The following is a 12831-nucleotide window of genomic DNA, read 5'->3' as shown; positions in this document are numbered from 1 at the left end:
CAATGGTCTATCAACCAAAGTATATACAGGCCATGAAAGATCTTACTGAGCTTACTTGTATTGCAGATGTTCAAAGAGCTAATAAATAAGGTATTAGTATTTAATAAAAATATTAGATGTGATATAGTCACTTTGGCTTGCCTGAAGTTCGGGCCAATTTGACTTTGAAATCTAGTAGAAAAAATACTGGATTATGGTATTCATTTTAACTGAAGTACAGAGAGACAAAACAAAAACCATCAGAGTTGAAGAGCTCATGTGTGCCTCGTGTTTTTCGTAGTTTTAACCTCTTTTGTATAAAGAATTAGACAAAGCAATGAGAATGAGTTGAGGTCTCCTTCTTCCTTTTATACTTGTTTCTTGCTCCCTTGACAATCTATTCTTTCCAAGGAGATTGATTCTAGGACCCCGGTGGATACCAGATTCCATGGATGCTCAAGTCCCTTATATAACGGCACAGTAGTTGCGTGGAATCTAGGCACAGCTTCTTGTATATGTTTCATCTTCTGTGAGCCAGCCCTCAAGACAGGTGCTGGGATCTTGAAGATGAGTAAAGTCCATTTACTCCCTTGAGGAAGTGACATGTGATTTGAAGAAATATTGGAATAAGCAGCAAAATGCAACAAAGTGTGGCTCATGCTGTGGAAGTGTTTTCAGAACATGTGATCATGTCTGAGCTGATTTCTGAATTCAGAATGGCAGTTAGATAGATAGAAGGATGTGAGGTCCAGCCATGCATTTCTGCTAAGGATTTATTAATGCTGGGTTCCCAAAATAAGTAAGTAGAATTTCCTAGACACATAGAGGGGGTGTCTCAGTCCACCTCAGGCTCCTGTAACAAAACCCCATGGCTAGCTTGTAAACCACAGAAACTCAGGTCTCATCATTCAGAAGACTAGGAAGTTCAATAGCAAAGGAGCTGGCAGATTTGCTGCCTGGTGAGGGCTTCTTTCCTCCTTCATACATGGCACCTTATCTGTGTTCCTGCATCCTGGAAAGGGTCAGTTAGCTCCCTCCTGTACATTCTAAAGAGACATTAACCCCATCCATGAGGACTCTGTCCTCACAACATACTCACTTCCCAAGTCCTAATACCATCTCAACTTGCAGAATTACAAATTCACTACATGGGGTGGTGGAGGAGCAAGCATTTGGATGATGGCAGAAGATAGAACTCATGAAAAGTGTTCTTACCACAATAGAAGAAAAAAGTTGGTTTAAACTCAGAACTTTTTTTTTTTTTATTCTTAAGAGCCAGAATCATTTACTGCTAAGCCAGGGAGAGTTAAAGTGATTAATTAAAGTCTAACCCGTTCTAGGATGATATGTACCCTTAAAATTTTTCACTTATGAAACTGCTCTTTTATTGTTAGATCTTAATAAAATTGCCAATGGCAATGTCATATTAATAAAGATTATTACCTTTCCAAGATAAAAAAACAATGTTTTAAATTAATACCATATGAAGAACAGGAGATGTAATTCAGTGACAGAGCACTTGCCTAGCACAGTTGAGGCCCTGAATGTGATCTGTAGCATTGCAAAAAAAGTATTTCAGATTTCATATAATTAATATATTTTAATAATTATAATTAAAAAGTCTTCATACTAAGAACCAAGTATTTTACCATTATTTTTAATAAATGAAAGATTTCACATACATGATAACATTTGTTTCAAAGATTATTGTGAGGGTTAAATGAGCCAATACACATCGGTACAGAACTCAATATTATTCATTAGGTTACAGCATTGTAAGTTTTCCAGTAGTAATAAAAATGTTACTTGACTTATTTCAGCAATATTGATTTAGTTAAAATATTTCAGTACCTAAACTGCTTCCCATAGTTTCCACGGAATATCACCAATTGGACAGGCAAAATGGTAGATTTCTTAATCTGATCTTAATTAACTGTGAAAGATTTTCAAGAAACAGCTTTATGAACAAAGCGTTGATGTAATCCTTAGAAGTGAGCCTGAATTTTGTGAATTCAGACCTCCAAATCTGTGAGTTTCATATCTGAGTATTCAACTAAACTTAGGTTGAAAATATTTGAAAAAAAGTACATCTGTACTGAACATATTCACACTTTTTCTTGTCATTATTTTTAACAATACAATATAACAAATATTTGTGAGGCATTTACATTTTGGTAGGTAGTATAAGTAATCTAGAGAGGAATTCAAATATGTGAAAGGGTGTGGTTAGGTTACATGCAAATATTATTTTACACAAGGGCATCTATGGAGTTTGGTATCCACAGGGGTCCTGGAAAAATTTACCTTGGATTCTGAGGTCTGACTGTCTTGCTTGGTCATTTTCACAGCTGTTACTTCTATTACAATCTTAGGAAATGTACTACTTTATTGATATATGTGTATCCGTATACCAGATCATGGACACTCCTCTGAAGTTGATTCTGTGTGTTGGTGAGAGATAGGAGCTTGGAATGTGGAGATGTGAAGTGAGATTTCACAAAATTTGACCATGAAAAAGAAATACTGACAAGGAACTTACTCTGAAGAAATCACCAGTTTCTAACGAAAACATTTTATTTCATGGCCATGAACAGTTTTGAGGATGTCTTAGTAATATTTGGAAAATTTGAAATAGTCATTTAATGTCCTTCCTACCTGTTTTTGCCTATTTATAGGGCATTATTAGATTTTTCATGGCTTACCCTTGGCCTTTCTATAGAAAATAGTTTTTTGTTTCCCCTCTTCATATAGCATTATCTACATTTAAAACTTTGGTATAAATTAGTCAGTGTTTAGTACAATTTTTCACTGGAAGTCAATGAACTTAATTACAAACTTCCATCAGGGGTTTCAGATTATTTTCTGTATTGTTTTTCATTTTGTCTTGCTTTTTATTTTGTTTTTAAAGATACTTTGGAGATAATAATCCCTAGCACTTTCATTATTTTAATTATTTTTTGGCTTCTCTTTTCTTGGAACTTATAAGTACAGTATGCCATGCAAAAGTTCCCCCTAACCTAGTTTTTTATATATAGCCTTTAAATAATTAAAGTAATAAGGTCTCTTAAAGGTGTAATTATACCAGAAGGTGTGATGTCTAAATTTTTTAAGCAAATGAGACTATGCTATTTTATAATACTTTGGGAGGAAATATTTATTAGTTAAAGTCATTGGAAAGTTGGACCTAAATCAATAAGCTGTACACCTAGACTGCTTCCATTTGATCTTACATTAAAGTTTCTTCCCACAACTATGGTTTACTGTAATGCCCATGAATTTCACAGAGTTTCATATTAGAAGCAGCCAAATACAAAATACAGCTGCATATCAAAACCAATTTTCATCAAAGTGTCATTATTAGTTGTTTAAAATCTCAAACTAAAGATAATGTAGCTAAAGCAAGTTCCTTGCAGCTCCGAGAACTGAGATTCATTCACCAAATACTCATTGAACATTTACATTTTACCAAATCCTATTCCAGGCACTGATTAGATAACATTGAAGACTCCAGATAAAATCTTTTTCTCAGGCAACTCTAATTCCTTCAGGAGTAATTCCTTTTAGTGGATGATGATGGTTATGTAATTAGTCATTATTCTCTTTTTGCCTTGATTTCTGTGGAGCTGAGATTTATGTTGAAGTCAGGGAGCTTCCCATAAAAATACATTTTCCTGTCTATTTTATTTCTTGATGTTGTTTTATCTGTGAATGCCTAGTAGCCAGGTCTTGCAGCTCCTTTGATGAATAATCCCTTTAGTCATGTAGTCAAGTGTGCACATTTCCAGTCAACGCAGTTCATTAAGAGATTTGGCTCTTGTTATTGCAATAGTCATGAAAAGAGATGGGTAAAACCTTCAGAATGATATTATATGATATTTTCCTTTGGTGAGGAATATGGATTTTCCAGGCAACACAATACTACTGTACTCTTGCACAGGGAAATTAGCACATCTGAGTTGGGTAGATATTTAATGCCCTCATACTCCCACTGCATATTCCCATCTCAAGTTGTGAAGTGTCAGTTTTATTATCTATGCTGAAATTTTAGTGGAAGAAAATTTCCTGAGTTTAGATTAAGCATTTTCTGTAACTCAGTTACTCCTCCATTAAAACACTGACTTGAGTAAAAGGCTTTACCTCCAAATGAATAGATTAAAGGTCTTTTAAATACTGTCAAAAGGGCCTTGAACTGGTGCAACCATTGTGGAAATCAGTGTGGAGGCTCCCCAAATAATTAGGATTAGAGGTCCCATTTGACCCAGCTATTTTCTTGCTGAGTATCTTCCCAAAAGAATTAAAAGCATCATACCACAATAATATATATGCACCCATGTTTATGGCAACACACTTTGTAATAGCTAAATCTTTTTTAAAATTAATTTTATTGGTATATTTTAAGTATACAATACAGTGACATTCATCTTTGGAAATTTGTAGCTTTACATAATCTATCTTGGTTCTTTCTTTTTCTGCATTCCCCTGCCCTCCCTTCAACCCCTCTACCCCTCCTTATTTACAAAGGCTTTGTTTCCATTTTTTCATTTTCTCCCATTAATTCCATTCCCTTCTTTCCTTTTTCCCTACCCCTCACATTTCCCCTTCCCTTTGTCCCTTTTCTTCCTATTTCACATTATCTATTGTACTTTTTAGTCCTTATTTACACTTTCAGTTTCTCACACCAGAGAAACTATTCGGTATTTACACATGTGTGTCCTATTTATCTCACTCAAGAGTATGGCCTCAATGTGCATCCATTTAGCTAGAAATGTCTCTAATTTCTCATTCTTTATGGCTGAGTAGTACTCCATTTTATTAAAAAAACCCTACATTTTCTTTTTTTTCTTTCTTTCTTTTTGATACCAGGGATCGAACTCGGGTCTTGCACTTGCCCAGCAGGCGGCAAAACCACTGAGCTAAGTCCCCGGCCCCAACCCTACATTTTCTTGATTCAGCCTCCAGTTGATGGACAATTGGGCTGTTTCCAAGTTTTAGCTACTACATACTGTGCTTCTATGAACATGGGTGCACATATATCACTGTGGTATGATTCTTTTAATTTTGGGGGGAAGATAAGCAGCAGGGGAATAGCTGGGTCACATGGGACTTCCAATCCTAGTTCTTTGAGGTATCTCCATACTGATTTCCACAGTGATTGCACCAGTCTACACTCCCACCAGCAGTGGAGCAGGGTTCCTTTTTCCCCACAGCCCCTCCAGTATTTGTTATTGGTTGATTTCATGATAGCAGCCATTCTTTCTGGGGTGAGGTGGAATCTCAGTGTTGTTTTCATTTGCATCTCTTGAATGAACTGTGATATTGAACTACCACAAACAATCAACAGTGGGATCTCTTCTTATTAAAAAGCTTCTGCACAGCAAGAGAAACCACCAACAGTGTGAAGAGACAACCCACAATGTGGGAAAGAAAGTCACCTGCTCTTCCTCAGACAAAGGTCTACTATCTCGAATCTATAAAGAACTTAAAAAGATCAGACCTCCCAAATTTAAAGACCCAATCCAAAAATGGGCATCTGAAATGAACAGACATTTCTCAGACAAAGAAATAGAAAGAGCAATAAACAGATGAAAGAATGTAATAGCTAAATCCTGGAAACAACCCAAATGGCCATCAACTGATGAATGGATAAATAGATGTGGTTTTTTTTTTTTTTTTTTTTTTTTTTAGTGCAATGGAGCACTACTCAGCCATAAAGGAAGATAAATTTGAGCCATTTATAGCTAAACAGATGCAACTTGAGACTATACTCTTAAGTGAAAAAAATCAGATATGTGTAAATATCGCATTGTCTCTCTAGTGTGAGAAACTGAAAGGGTAAATAAAGACCAAAATGTATAATAGATAATATGAAATAGAAAGAAACTGTTCAAAAGGAAAGCAAATTGTGAAAGTGTGTGGGGGGGAAATCAATAAAAGAAGGAAACAATGGAAATAAACTTTCTGTAAATAAGGGGGAAAGGGGAGGTTGAAGGGAGGGAAGAGGAATCAAGAAAAAGTAATCAAGCTATAGCATGTACAGGTACAAACCCCTTTGATGAATGTGATTCTTATGTATATTAAAATTGTACCAATAAAATTAATTAATTTTTTAAAAAGGTGCCTTGAGCTTCACACTGGTCTATGAGATACTAGAGCATCCCAGGAATTGTTACTATTTTGTTCCTGGCTGGTGTGAGAATCAAAATAGGAGACATCTAATAATAATCAAATAATAAGTTTACTCTTAAGCCAGTTTTAACAATAGATAATAGATTAATACTGCTCAGAAGTGGGACAAAATACTGCCTTTAAAATCTACCCATATGAGGGATTAGGGTTAGAAAATTTATATGCCAGTTTCTAAGAGCCATTAACTAAAGGGTGTTCCTAGAAGAAGTTAATTTCTAACCATTGGTGGACTTCAACATACAAGGCTTTCTATAGTTCAAGGATAAAGGACACATCATGGAAAAACTTTCTGACACTGGCAGTTGAGTATCAACAAGAGCACATTAAAGGTTTTGAAGGCTAAGAATTGCATTAATCTCATGTGTTACAAACAGAAAAAAACAGAAAAGGACGAAAAAGATGAGGGAAAATATAGCAAAAAATTAAAACGTTTCAAACATGTTGAAATATTGTAATATAAATGAAATTCAAATTTTAAAAAGGACAAGGAGAATAGGCAGAAACAATATTTGAAAAGATAATGGCTGAGAATTCCCAAGGTTGAAAAGTGATATCAAGCGACAGACTTAAGAATTATGTGAATGTTAATGAAGATAGATAGTAAACTGTATGTAGAGAACATCATAGTAACAGAGGTGGAAACCATGATAAATATAAAATCTTAAAAACAATTAGAGAAAAAGAGATACAATGTCTTTAGAGGCAAAAATAGAAAGCCTTGGTGCTGACATTGCAACCAAAACAATGAAAGCCAGAAAGCAATAGCCTTTTATTGCTGGGACAAAATAATTGAAACAACTAACTAAAAGCAAGAATGGTTTATTTTGAGGCCAGTGATAACAGTTTCTGTTCTTTTCTTTTCTTTTCTTTTCTGCACAGCATTTTGTAAATTTGAGGCTTATAGAAGGGTCCAAGAAAAGTGGAAGCATGGTTTTAATGCACCAGAGGACCTAGGAAATGGGAGTAGAAGTAACCTAACTCAAAGGATCTTTTACAAATATAAAAATAATTAATTTGAAAGTCTACTTGTGCATAAATTACCACAATAATATGAATGATTATGATTTAGAGTAGAGACATGAGGATGAAACTAGAATTTTATTTTCACTGAATGAAACTATGGGCTTTCTTACCATTGCTGAACTTTTTCTTTTCCACTGCAGTCACTCCATCAGCATAAGTGCTCTCAGGTAAAAGTCTCATATTTAGGGATGCAACTATTTCATCCAAGTTTTTTTCAGCCAAATTCATTATTCAGATACAATTTCACAAATTCATGTTTAGTTCGGGCCTTCTTTTAGCTGAGGATTTTATTGCTGCTGTTTGGAATGTCACATAGTCTTGGAAGTAATGAAGAAGGCAATCTTTACATTGGCCAATTCTGAGCAAGGGAAAATACAAGGCTGAACGAGCAACACAGGTAATTTTATAATGTCTGGATTAGTGGAGGGTGTGGACACTATCAGAAATATACTAATTAGAATGTAGAAAGGAGAATACTCATAACTAGCACAGAAACATCAGCACAAAACTCATTAGTTGTATTGAATCTTTTTTCCCAGATTTATACCAGAAATTGACATTTTTCACAAAATACTGTTATCAAGTCTTTAATTTCACCTGAAATGAATGTACACTCAAAGAAATCAATGTAATTCATCCTAATTTTACTGTATCCTGTACCTTTAATTAATACTTACAATTTTGTAAATAATGTTTGGCAGACAGAAACAAGTATTTCCTTTCAGTATTTCAAAGCTGGACTACTTGAGTCAAGGCAAATACTAAGGTCAGTGCTATTTGATATTTGCAGAAAATGAATGGCTCTTGGGATATTTAAGGCAGGTCTGATAGTGGCAGAAACAAGGTCAGGTTGAGAGCCAAGCCAGTGATAGGGAGAAGGATATGTCAGCCCAGGGCCATTCACTATTGCCAGATTTTATTTCACCCTTAAAGGAGAATATAATGGATGTTTTGACACCCCACTTTGTGTAAATATGAGCATATTAAAGCAAAAATGTCCACCAGAATCGAAATATAAGTGGATAGTAAATGTGAGTCATCCTCTTGACAGAGTAAATATTGAATGAAATGGCAAACAAATTTAGCTTCCAAAAACAGCTGTTGTTGATGAAGATTCGACAACATGTAGGCCCTTTGTTTTTCTTTATCAATAGTTTTAAGGGGATTTAATCCTTTGACTCATGGGGAAATCTATGCTAATATCTTAATAATAAATATAGGTAGGTTTCTATGTACAAAGTTCTTAATCATGATAATATTTTTAAAGGTTAAAAATAGAGAAGTCATTAAAGATTGGCTAAATACATTCATTTGGGTCAATATAATGGAACATTACTAGCAGTTAAATCTGATGTTTTAAAATAATAAATAAGGGTATGATACATTCTTCATGAACTAATCACAAAGGGAAAATCCTAAAGTTTTATATCTATATCTACCATATATATATATGAGATATGTGGATGAAGAAACAACTGAAAAACATATAAAATATTTAGTATTAAAAATTTGCATTCAATACTATTCTGTATTTCTCAGAATTTTTATGTCAAGTATATATCTTTACTTTTGCAATTTAAATGAATGTAACCCAATAAGTTTTTGGAGGAAACCTAGCTATTTTGTACCTGTTGGAATTTCCCCTGTCATCTGTGCGTTCGCTCAAGCTCAAGACATAGCATGGATGCCTTGAATGTGTGTCTGAGAAAGGAAACAAGAACGCTCTGAGGAAATGAGGGGATGGTCTTTGTTGAAGAAGGGGGCAGAAGAACACAGCTGATTAATTGTAGTGCCCTCCCAGAAATACTAACAGGCTATGGGGCCTGGAGAGATGGTCCCTCCATCCCCAGACTGATCAGGGCTACTTCGCTGTGCTGCGTCAGTGAGCTCTTGCTGCAAATGTGGACTTTCTGTAATAAAGATGTTCCTGCCTGGCAGACAGCCATGATCAAAGTCAGATTTTCTTTTAACCAATTTCACTTAACACCTCAAAGAATAAAACAACCATGGGTGAGGCTCCACACTTGGGAAATACAGTTTGAGCTGATATGTGTTATTCATCCACAGCTTAATTAAAGCATGAACTAAAGCACAGTGATATCAGACAAAAGTCAACAGAGTTCAGATTAATTCATTTGATGGATCATCATGACTTGTTAACATAACTTCTGCAGAATTAAAAAAATGTCAAAGAATTAGCACAAAGAACCTTTCTGCCACTTGCCATAGAGTTCACGTTATGTATTCATTATCCATTTTTACGCAGACTGTATCTTGACTCAGTTTTACTACAGTGAGTCATATATTAAACTGCAAAAATTATCAGATGGACATGTTCATACAAGCAAATTATCCATTAGTCTGGTGAGGATCAGAAGTAAAATGAGATCAGTAAGATCCTAGATAGGGCAGTAGGCTCTTTTTTGCTTTATCAGATTACCTATTAATGTTCATTTACATAAACTAGCTTGAAGATCTTTTTTTTTTTAACCTATGGATTTACATCTTATGGCTCATAAAAATGTCTGAACCTTACTGTTTTTTTCTGTCTTCAAATTCATATTTTAGATTCCGGAATACTTTCTACCACCCTTAGTTATATTGGTTTTACACAGGTGTACTGTTATCTTATGCATTGTCCTTGCTCTGTGTGTGTGTGTGTGTGCGCACGCACACGCCTGCATGCCAGGGTGCATGTTTGTGTGGCTTAGTTTTACTATCTATGAAATGAAGCCTTTTTGATCAGGGGCTACTCAAATTTGAATTAAGGAGTTTTACACAATGACAAACTCTTGTGCATCTATTTTGAAGAGCCAAGAACCTGAACAACAGTACGGAGATGAGAAGGGAAAGGGTTGTGGGGGAAGGCATTGGACCAGAATGTAGGGAACTTGGTGCTCAAAGGGCCTTTTGAGAGCCACAGTTGAACTATACGTTCTCTGATTTGCCTTCTCTGTCCAACATCCTATGTAGAAGAAGAGGAGAAGGCAGGGGAGAGAAGGAGGTGGAGGAGAAAGAGGAAGGGGGAAGGAGAGGAAAAGGGGAGGAGAAAGAGTGGGGTGGGAAGGATAGGAGGAGAGAAGGAAGGAAGGAAGGAGGGAAAAGAAAAGACAAAAGAAAAAAATACCCTGGAAAGACAACTTTCTTGTTGTAGTAAGTGTGACACTAACATTGAGAAAGAATAATAAGAACAGAAGTGGCTCTCCAAAGATGATTACTTGGAAAGCACCTATGTAGACTCTGTTCCTGTCTCCTAGGGAGTTTGGGTCTTTGAAAAGATCATGAATCTTTATGATCAACTGCTCTTGTTACTTTCTTTTCCCTGTTCTTTCAGTAAGACAAGAAAATGAGGCACCTAGCTACAGAAGGCATTCGGGTGGAAAGTAATTACATGATCTTATCGAAATCTGACAGCCCCTTTTATATACTACCAGACTACCGCTCCTGGGTTTTGAGATTATTTGTCCTTATGTATCTGCTCAAGTTTTATTTAACACTTTGTCAAACTTTAATACCAAAATGAATGATGAAAATAATTAAACTAATACATTTAAAGGAAAGTAGTTTACACATCTTTGTAAAATTGTGAGGTAATCATTACTAGATTTATTGCAGATTATCTACCATCTGCATCATCGAACAAAAGAATGGCAAACAACACAGTCTGGAAAGAAAATCAATAGACTGGGAAGGCACTATAAATTTAGAGATTACAGAGAAAATGACAGAAACAAGATCATATTGAGAGTTATACTTTAAAACTCACAGCAGAATTAAGAGACAAAACATGCACACAGAATTCAGATGCATGCTCTTTACAACAAACTTAAAACATAATAATGCAGAAAATAAAAGCAGTCACCAAACAAATGATGTTAAAGAAATCAGGAATAGTAATATTAACAACAGATGAAGGAATCCAGGGAATCCAGTATTCACTGGCAAAAGAATCAATTGTCATTTAAAAACACATAAAGGAAAGAAAGCCAGTTTTCCAGATGTATAACCTGTTCAGAAACACAAAAAGTATAAAACTTCTATGTAGGGAACAGGGAAAGGGGATGTTACTAGAACCCCTGCAGTGAGTCCTGGTCTCCTGCGAGCCACGGCAGCACACGGTGAATTACAGGAAAGGTAGAAAAATGAGACTGAGAAGAAGCTGAGCTTTGAATCTGATCAGTGCTGCTCTGGGCGGCAAAGACGAAAGCCCCCAGCTTAGTGCACCTTTTATTCAGTACTCAGTACTGAATTGGGAAAAATAAAAGTAACAAATGACTTGGAGAGAGTTCAGTACATCGGGAGAAACAAATGTAACAAATGACTTGCAGAGAGTTCAGTACATCCTGCGTAAATAAGATGTAACAATCCAAGAACGAGGAGGAACTGAGTAGATGTTTGTTCCTCCCAGGATGTTCTCAGCTCCCAGGATGTTTCTTGTCCTGGAGAATCACAGCATCACGGGATCATTGAGGTCTCAGTTGTGATTGGAGGCCAAAATGGAATTAGGTCTCAGAATTCCATAGCTGGGCTGTAGGCAGGAGAACTAGGCTAACCAAATGATTTTTCCCTAAAATTATGTAGCATTGCTCCCGACACTTCTAAATTCCACTTAATGAAATTATCTAATTAGTGTTACAAAAATAGGTGAAAAAGTCACTGAGAAAGTAGTGGGCAATATTACCTATAAATAAAAAATTGTTTAAGAAACAGTAAAAAATTTTACCACAGTAAGAGTCTATTCTGAGAATGTAAAAATACTTAAGTGGACAATGGAAGGAAGGAGTTGAGAAATGAAGATTAAAACACAATTAAAAAATAATAATGTTGAAAGTAACATTTGAAACCAAAGTAAGTGGGTGGATGGGGGTGTAGCTCAGTGGTAAGACACTTAGCTTAGGTAACTTTCAAGTGTGAGGCCCTCGGTTTGATGCCCAGCATATACACAAAAAAGATAAATTAAAGTTTAAAAATCAGTGTAAGCAGGGTTAGAGCTGACCATGCAGATGTTGATACTGACCCTAGCCAGTGAAGGTGAATTTAATGGCAGAAACAAGGGGAATAGTTATGATGAAAGCGTGAAAAATATTCTTTCCCCATTCTTTCAGTAAGACAAGAAAAAGTGACAATTGGCAAAAAAAAATTGTCATATTGAAGATCTCTCAGAAATATGGCGTAATAAAAAGTGGAAAGGAGGAGAGGTGGCAAACTGACCCAAAGTTAGGAAAGAGAGTGACGCGTGGCTTAGGCACAGAGGAGGTAAGCACCTCACAGTGAAATTTGCATGACAAGCAGGAGGAGAAGGGGCATTGTTCAAACTTCTGCTCCTAGGTTTCTTACAACAGAATGAGTCACTTTCATCTTCCAGGTTTCTATACTATACCGAATGTTTGCTTAACTCATGTGTAACAGTAACTGACAGAGTTTTTCCAACACACCCATAGCGTTTTCAAAGGCTATGGAAGAATCATAACTTTTCCTTTACTTTTTGGGTCAGTTTATAGTTTCTGCATGCATTATGATTTTTATAACATGCAGAGTGAGGACAGTGTTCCCACATTCACACCAATCATCCAGTGGGAAACACTGAACCATTATCTGAATACCTTCTGCCTCCAGTAAACTTAGCACACATCCCTAAGAAGT

The sequence above is a fragment of the Heterocephalus glaber genome, unplaced genomic scaffold (genome assembly GCF_053883595.1).
Source record: "Heterocephalus glaber isolate CG9 unplaced genomic scaffold, H.glaber_assembly_v1.0 deba00001837, whole genome shotgun sequence".
Lineage (NCBI taxonomy): Eukaryota > Metazoa > Chordata > Mammalia > Rodentia > Bathyergidae > Heterocephalus > Heterocephalus glaber.
This window is presented reverse-complemented; position numbering follows the sequence as displayed.